This window comes from Staurois parvus, unplaced genomic scaffold, assembly GCF_062004578.1.
Source record: "Staurois parvus isolate SC_StPar_1 unplaced genomic scaffold, SC_StPar_1.0 ptg000061l, whole genome shotgun sequence".
Lineage (NCBI taxonomy): Eukaryota > Metazoa > Chordata > Amphibia > Anura > Ranidae > Staurois > Staurois parvus.
The window spans coordinates 11060722-11070459 of NW_028317857.1; positions in this window are offsets into that span (position 1 = coordinate 11060722).

A 9738-nucleotide genomic window follows, 5' to 3' on the forward strand; every position below is an offset into this window, starting at 1 on the left:
CACGAAGTGGCTGGAGTAACCCCAAAGGAGAAGCTCGTGGTGTCTTATGACGGGCGCATGTCAGACAAGAGGCCACGTAGCGTTTGATATCCTGTAACTGGGCCACCAGAAGGAACGTGACAGAAGGTCATCAGTCTTTGAAATCCCAAAGTGTCCTGCCAGTTTGGAGTCATGAACTAATTTGAGGACTTCCACCCGAGCAGACTCAGGTACATAGAGACGATGTGCTAGAGTCCAAAAGCCGTTCTTGTACTCAAGGTTTATGTCCCTAGGAGGATCCCTGAGAAGTGGATCATTCTCATACCCCTCTTTGAGGAGGCTCAAGAATGTATTTGCACTTGTGGCCCCCAGGAAGTTCTTTTGTGTTAGGATTGAACATTCGGAATCGCCCTCCTGGGGAGGCTCAGACAGCATCCTTGATAAGGCATCGGCCTTACCATTCCTCGATCCAGGTCGATATGATACAACAAAATTGAATCTTGAAAAGAATAAAGACCAGCGTGCTTGTCTGGAAGACAATCTCTTGGCCGAGCGAATGAATTCCAGATTTCTATGGTCAGTGAGAACAGTTACAGGATGATTGGCCCCTTCTAGCAGATGCCTCCATTCAGAAAAGGCTTCCTTAATTGCCAGTAGCTCTTTATTCCCAATGTCATAATTTCTTTCGGCTGAGGACATCAGACGGGAAAAGTAGGCACAAGGATGAAGCTGCATCTTTTCACCACTTCGCTGAGACAGGATCGCTCCCACGGCAGAATTGGAAGCATCCACTTCCACTATAAAGGGTAGTTCAGGGTCGGGATGTACCAAAATTGGTGCAGAAGTGAACAGAGTCTTCAGCTTTTCAAACGCAGCCTGTGCCTCAGAAGTCCATACAAAGGGTACCCCTTTTTTTGTCAGCTGTGTGATTGGAGCTATCACTTTAGAAATGTTTCTTATGAATTTTCTGTAGAAGTTGGCAAACCCAACGAAACGTTGAATCTCCTTAACATTTCCTGGTGCTGACCAATCTACCACTGCTTTGATTTTCTCGGGATCCATGCTCACTCCTTCTGGAGAAATGATATAGCCTAAGAACTGGATCTGGGTTTGTTCAAACTCACATTTCTCCAATTTGATGTAAAGTCTATTTTGCCTTAATCTTTCAAAGACCATGCAAACATGTTTGCTGTGCTCCTCCCAATTATCAGAAAAAATAATAATGTCATCCAGATAGGCAATTACAAATTGGTCCAACAGATCACGAAAAACATCGTTGATAAAATGCTGAAACGTTGCAAAGTCCAAACGGCATCACCAAGGATTCGAAATGCCCATACCTGGTTCTGAAGGCAGTCTTCCATTCGTCTCTTTGACGAATGCGGACAAGGTTATATGCCCCTCGTAGGTCAAGCTTGGTAAAGATCTTGGCAGAACAAAGTCTTTCCAACATTTCAGCGATCAAGGGTAATGGATAGCGGTTTTTAATAGTGATCTTATTCATGTCTCTGTAGTCAATGCATGGACGCAAGGTGGAGTCCTTCTTTTCAACGAAGAACAGGGTTGCCCCCGCAGGAGAAGTTGAGTGTCTAATATAGCCCTTCTCCAAGTTCTCATTGATCCACACCCTGAGTACTTTTAATTCAGGTTCCGACAGATTGAAAAGGCGACCGAAAGGTATTTCTGCCCCTGGGAGCAGCTCAATGGGGCAATCATATGGGCGATGAGGGGGTAATTGATCTGCATTCTTCTTGTCACAGACATCCCGGAACTCATGGTAATGTGTGGGCAAGTTGTCATATGACTGGGTAGCCACTATGTCACCTTGCGCTTCCTTGGTTGGTGATGAACTTGGTAGGCAAGGTTCTTTGCAATGTTTTTCACAGTGGGGGGATGTAAAATCTATAGTCCGAGCTCCCCAATTGATGGAAGGATTGTGAGTGGAGAACCAAGGAATGCCTAGGATGATGGGAAACTTGGGTGACGTAATCAGCTGAAAGCTGATAGTCTCACTATGGTCAGCCTCAAACAGCAGTACCAGGGGAACCGTTTTATGGGTAACAGGTCCTGAAGATAAAGGTGACCCATCTACTGTCTCCATATCAATAGGGGTAAATGTGTTTCTGGCTTGAATACCATGGTTGTGAGCAAACTCCATATCCATAAAGTTCCCCCCAGCCCCGGAATCCAGCATAGCAGAGCAGGAAATTTCACGGCCCTCAGATACCAATTTAATGGGGATAACAAAATGAGAAAGCAGGGAGTTCACCTTATTCTCTTCAGGAATCAGCGAGGAGATCGACTGGCTTATGGAGTTTATGTGTTCAGGCTCAATCATATCAGTCACAGCAATAGTTCTTTTAACCTTGTTAGGACAATTAATTGCATAATGACCAGAATCCCCACAATATAGACATAAATTCTCTGAACGTCTTCTCTCTTTCTCCTGAATGGAGATGGATCTCTTGATTGCATCAACCTGCATAGGCTCAGGAGTGTTAGAACCCAGAGAGACTCTTGAATCCTGCTGAACAAATGGACTAGCAGAGAGATGCATGCCCCTATTACTTCCAAGTATTCCCAGCTTCTCCTTTCTCCTTTCTGTAAGTCTTTGATCGATTCGGATACACAATTGGATGAATTCCTCAAGATCATTAGGAGTATCACCTCTGGCAAGCTCATCCTTTACCTGTTCAGAAAGCCCTTGGCGGAACTGGCTCTTTTGTGCTGCAGGGTTCCAAGTGGTATCTGCAACCCAACTTCTGAACTCGGCTGTGTATTCAGCGACCGAGTGTCTACCCTGCCTTAGACCATGTAATTTTGCTTCGGCAGAAGCACAACGGTTGGGATCATCAAAAACCTGATTCATCGCGGTCAAAAAGGTATCAAAATTATTTAGAATGCCATGGTTTTGCTCCATATAAGGGGAGGCCCAAGCTAAAGCTTCCTTAGTCAGAAGCCCAATAATAAACATTACCTTCTTCTTCTCTGAAGGAAACGCAGCAGGGTACATTTGAAAATATATGCGACATTGATTAAGGAAACCCCTGTATTGGCGGCGGTCTCCATTAAACTTAGATGGTTGGGGCTGGGGCATATGTGAGCTAGGATCATCACGGTTCAGCAGTTGCCTCTGCAGAGCCTGAATCTCTCCCTGTTGCCTATCCACAATGCTTTCCAGTTTGGCAACTTTTTCCTGATGGGTAACCCCAAATTCCTGCAGCTCAGCAATTTGCTGCCTAAGAGGATTCACAACACTTGCTATAGCGGCCTCCATGTTTTGGCCAGATTATTCTGTCACGATATAAGGTCAGGTTCAGAGACCAGTTGCTATAGCAGTAAAAGGCTTACCTGAAACCAGCAGTATAGGTACACCAGTGGATCCCCCTGGGAATGACGCAGGCTCGCCTGAGGTGCGGGGTCTAAGTATTAACCGGTATTCACCAGAGCTCCTAATGGTGGAGATGGATTGGGCTGCGTGTTAATACCAGGTCGCAGATCTCAGGATCACCCCACCAGGGAATGAGCAGACTGGGAACCAATAGCGGATCAACAGGTTAGGGATCTGACGAAAGCAGAGTCAGTCACAAGCCAAGGGTCGGTCACAAATGGTAGCAGATCAATCGTAGTACGTTAGGATGAGACGAAATCGTGGTCAGGAACAAGCCAAAGGTCAGTAGCGGAGGTGTAGACAGCAGCAGGAACAGTAGCGGGATATTGGCTGGAAAGGCACAATAATCTGGCAAGGAGGAAGTGCATGCACATAGCTTTTATAAGGAAGTTCATGGGAGGAGCAAGGAGTTCAAGGTTCAAGAGTAATCAAGGCACAAGGCAGGATTATCCAAGAATTCTCAAGGGAGCTGTCCAGCATTCCAGATAGCTCAGTGAGAAGAGACATTGCCTCTCACTGCAGAAGTACCAGGTTTGATCCCAGGCTCTGACACCTCGGCTCAATCACACTTGAGCCTCTGATTTTGCTCCACACCATTGTTGAGTGCCTATTTACCCTATGTCCTGATGCAGCTGTCTGCTTTTATGCACAGTCTGGGTACAGGCCTGCAGACATAATTTGTGAGCTCTACCATCCTGAACCTTCACACAAGTCAAAGTTACCCATTCATTTCTGCTCATTATCCTGCTGACTCCTTGCCTGATGCTCCTGTTTGCATTTCCTACTGGATCTTCCTGGTCGGCATCTCCAGCTCAAGGTTCTGCAGGCTACAGCCTTCATTTTCCTTCTGTCTCTTTGTTCCATCTTCAGGGGTGCATGGACAGGTGGCCCAAGAGAGGCTTATCCTCATCATCTCAGTCTCCTATTAGGTGCGTGACAAGTAACTAACAAATAAAAGCCTAACTCCAACGTATGCTTTCTATGCAGTTACAGCAAGAGTTTGTATTTGCTTTTTGCATAAAGGTTTAGCTACTGTATATAAATGAAAGTTGACCACTGTCAGTGATAAATGGTGTGTCTCAACCCCCTAAATGTTATTTTTGCTGGACAGCATGGTCTGTTTAAGGGAGTTTAACAGTAGCCTACTGGCAGGATCGCAAGGAAATAAAACTTACTAAGTATTACAGTGGGGAACTCAACAGAACAAAGACTTATGTATTGTAAGTGAACCCTTGCCATGTAAAACAACCCATTCAGTTTATAATAGAAATGGAAGGTACTTTTTTTTCTCTTTTATAAGTGATCACATACCCTCTGTTCTCAGCTGCACAAGGGGCTGAGAGAGCTGGGGGAAAAGAAACACACTGATCTTCCCAGTGCATGGCTGTGCAGGGGGTGGGGTGAGGCATGTCAGCACAAGTCTGATCATTGGAGAAGAGCAGTCTGAGTTCCCAGCATAGACGGAAAACTGACCATGCTGTGCTCTCCTGCCTACTGTGGTCAGTTTTTAATAGGCAGAGGGACTGGCAGGAACACCAGGGATTTCACAAAAAGGAAACAATACAAAATACAAATGAAATGTTGGGGTAACATATTCTTTATTGTTAGTGATAGACTGCATATATGTCATTTTGATCTTGCTCATAGTTCCACTATAACTTAGATTCATGGTGGGTCTGCTTCAAATAACCTTTACGAGAATAAAATACTTCAGTAAAATTATTATCCCTGATCACAGTAAAAACATAGGAGCTAATGATTAACAGATCATCCCTCCTGCTGTGAAGTACCAGCTAATTAATAAACTACATGAATAGGACATCACATTGCTAAAGGTGATTACTTTCTAAAGCAACTATGCTATACGATTACCCTGGCAATTAAGCCCCCTATTGATAGTACAGAAGCCGACACATATTTATAAGAGCTGGGTGTTATACTGGATAAGCAGATGACTGGCCCAATTAATTACCAAGGATCAATTAATTATATACCATAGTTATTCATTAAAGTCCAACACAGTGGTTAAATGGTTAGCACTTCTGCCTGGCAGTAATAGGGTCGTTGGTTCAAATCCCAACCACGGCACCACCAGCCTGGAGTTTGCATGTTCTCCCTGTGCCTGTGTGGGTTTCCTCTGGATACTCCAGTTTTCTCCTACACTCAAAAGACCTGTTGGTAGGTTACTTGGCTCCTGTCTAAATTGGCCCTAGTATGTGTATGTATGAATGTATGTTAGAGACCTTAGATTGTACACCTCTTGAGGGATAGGGACTGATATGAATGTACAATACAGTCATGGCCGAAATTGTTGGCACCCTTGATATTTTTCCTGAAAATCAAGTATTTCACACAAAAAAGGTATTGCATTAACACATGTTTTGCTATACACATGTTTATTCCCTTTGTATGTATTGGAACAAATATAAAACAGAGGCAGAAAAGCAAATATGACATAATGTCACACAAAACCCCAAAAATGGGCTGGACAAAAGTATTGGCACCCTTAACTTAATATTTGGTTGCACACCCTTTGGAAAACATAACTGAAATCAGTCGCTTCCTATAACCATCAATAAGCTTCTGACACCTCTCACCCGGAATTTTGGACCACTCTTCCTTTGCAAACAGCTCCAGGTCTCTCTTATTGGAAGGACACCTTTTCCCAACAGCAATTTTAAGATCTCTCCACAGGTGTTCAATGGGATTTAGATCTGGGCTCATTGCTGGCCACTTCAGAACTCTCCAGCGCTTCTTTGCCATCCATTTCTGAGTGCTTTTTGACGTATGTTTGGGGTCATTGTCCTGCTGGAAGACCCAGGATCTTGGACGCAAACCCAGCTTTCTGACACTGGGCCCTACAGTGCGACCCAAAATCCTTTGGTAATCCTCAGATTTCATGATGCCTTGCACACAGTCAAGGCACCCAGTGCCAGAGGCAGCAAAACAACCCCAAAACATCATTGAACCTCCACCATATTTTACCGTAGGTACTGTGTTTTGTTCTTTGTAGGCCTCATTCCGTTTTCGGTAAACAGTAGAATGATGTGCTTTACCGAAAAGCTCTATCTTGGTCTCATCTGTCCACAAGACGTTTTCCCAGAAGGCTTTTGGCTTACTCAAGTACATTTTGGCAAACTGTAGTCTTGCTTTTTTATGTCTCTGTGTCAGCAGTGGGGTCCTCCTGGGTCTCCTGCCATAGCGTTTCATTTCATTTAAATGTCGACGGATAGTTCGCGCTGACACTGATGCTCCCTGAGCCTGCAGGACAGCTTGAATGTCTTTGGAACATGTTTGGGGCTGCTTATCCACCATCCGGACTATTCTGCGTTGCAATCTTTCATCAATTTTCCTCATCCGTCCACGACCAGGGAGATTAGCTACAGTGCCATGGGTTGCAAACTTCTTGATAATGTTGCGCACTGTGGACAAAGGCAAATCTAGTTCTCTGGAGATGGACTTGTAACCTTGAGATTGTTGATATTTTGCCACAATTTTGGTTCTCAGGTCCTCAGACAGTTCTCGTCTCCTCTTTCTGTTGTCCATGCTTAGTGTGGCACAGACAGACACACAATGCAAAGGTTAAGTGAACGTCTCTCCTTTTTATCTGCTTTCAGGTGTGATTTCTATATTGCCCACACCTGTTACTTGCCCCAGGTGAGTTTACAGGAGCATCACATGCTTGTAACATTCTTATTTATCCGCAGTTGTGAAAGGGTGCCAATACTTTTGTCCAGCCCATTTTTGGAGGTTTGTGTGACATTATGTCGAATTTGCTTTCTTTCCTCCCTTTTTTTGTTTTGTCCCAATACACACAAAGGGAATAAACATGTGTATAGCAAAACATGTGTTAATGCAATACGTTTCGTGAGAAATACATGATTTCCTGGAGAAATATCAAGGGTGCCAACAATTTCGGCCATGACTGTATATATGTAAAGTGCTGCATAAATTGATGGTGCTATATAAGTACCTGTAATAATAATAACAACTCCAGCCTCTCTAAAAATGTGGCAGTTACTTACTTTTCCTCGACATCCTGGAATTTTCTTCAGCTCCCTCTGTACTCCACACAGAAGTAGTGCACATTTCTATTGCAGTCAATGACCTCTGAGGAACTTCTGGGTTGCATGACATCCAATGTCACCCAGTCACTTCCCGGGTGACAAGAACACACCCTCTATATAGGAATGAAATGCTTTCATGGGACTGAATATCCTACTGTGGGTGGGATTGATGGCAAACACTCAGACAAAGCACGCCATGTAAAGCAGCTGGTGTCGGGCATAGGGTTCCCTGCAAACTCCTCCCACTGACCACCGGAAGAAGGGGTGCTGGTCAGACCTGATAGTGATATATAGGTGAAGAATAAAAACTCTATTTTTCCTGAACAAAGCCATTTATCAACAGAGTGGGGTTGATTGACTAAAACAGGAGAGTGCACAATCTGGTGCAGCTGTGCATTGAAACCAATCAGCTTCCAGGTTTTTTGGCAAACTTAATTGAAGAAGCTGAAGTTAGAAGCTGAATTAGCTACCATACACAACTGCACCAGATATTGTACTCTCCAGTTTTAGTCAATCAACCCCATTGGGTCTTAAAGAGTAATTAGACAACAAGTGAAATCAGGGAGCTACTAATGGTGCCTACATATACTGCAGCCGAGCTATAATTCGAAGATCCACACAGTTTACTATAATCTGAATTCTCTGTAATTCACTGCTGCTAGAAACCAAAGAGCACCTCAAAGGGTCACTGGGAGTGAACATCCCAAAGCCCGTGCTATACCTCTATCTTTGCTTCTTGTATCAGCTCACATTAAAAGCTTCAAGGCAGATCTGAATCTTTTTGACATCTATGAGAAGCTTCTTTCTTAGTATCTGGCTTTCTTTGTGAGAGATAGCCAGAGATAATTGCGACACAGTGTGGAAAAGAATATATGATTTAAAATTTTGACCATAGATAATATTTAATGGTGTATTAAAAGAAATATATGGTCACAGAATACACTTTCATTCTGTACTGTCTGCTGGGTGTCTCTTTCCACAGCTTCCTGTACTCCCTGCATGCTTTGCAGCTTCTCCTCTGTGATTACATATCCCATGGTACCTTGCTGCCTGCAAGCAGTGATTCCTGAACTGACTCCGCCTCCTAAAACTCCTCCTCTCAGCACCTCTGTAGTTCAGAAGGCTGGCTCTGTAAAATGTGTTACACCGCAGCGCCTACTCACAGGGCATAGTGAAACAATTTCACAGAATACAAGGAAGTAAACGTGTGGGGCTCTTCACAAAGTAAGTGCTTTCTTCAAGATTATCGGTGATCTGAGTGTGAGGTATGACAAAGATGCAACGTGCAGTATCTGTATCAAAGGGGAGAGCACAACACACGTGTTGCTCACTTGCATTCAAAGTTTGTGAGCTTGTTGGCTGTTAGCCTCACTACAAATCATTAGAGCGCCCTCTTGGTGCAGCCTAGTAATAGCATTACTGGGAGGTTTATTAATTTTTTGCTACATTTACAAACTTCCAGATCATTCAAATTAATAGAAGTAGGCTAGAAAATATTAAAATACAATATGGAAATCAGTATATGAGTTTTTACATTTTGACCATAGATATGCTTTAATGATTACAAAGTTGCATTAAATGAGTGTGTGTTTTATATCTGCACTAAACTGGTTCTAAAGCCTGAAGGTTTTTTTTACCCTAATGCATTCTCTGCATTAAGTTAAAAAGCTTCAGTGTGTGGCTCCCTTCCCACCCCACTATGTTGATATTTTTATTTTTTGGTTGGTTGGTATTGTATATGACCCACTCATACTTACCTGAGCCCAATTTTGATCCATCGATGTGCACAAGAGCAAAGGCTCTCTCCACTCTACCTCCTCATTGGCTCAAACACAGCAGCAGAAGCCATTGGATCCTGCTGCTGTCAATCACAGCCAGTGATAACAGGGCTGAGTCCTGCATGATTAGACCGAATCATGATATCCCAGAGGTGTTCTATTGGATTTAGGTCAGGTGAGTGTAGGGGCAATTCAATGGTATTGATTCCTTCATCCTCCAAAAACTGCCTGCATACTCTCACCACATGACGCCGGGCATTGTCGTGCACCAGGAGGAACCCAGAACCCACTACACCAGCGTAGGGTCTGACAATGGGTCCAAGGATTTCATCCCAATACCTTATGGCACTCAGGTGCCATTGTCTAACCTGTAGAGGTTTGTGCATCCCTCCATGGATATGCCTCCCCCATACCATCACTGACCCACCACCAAAATGGTCATGCTGAACGATATTACAGGCAGCATAATGTTCTCCACAGTGTCTCCAGACCCTTTCATATCTGTCTCATGTGCTCAGGGTGA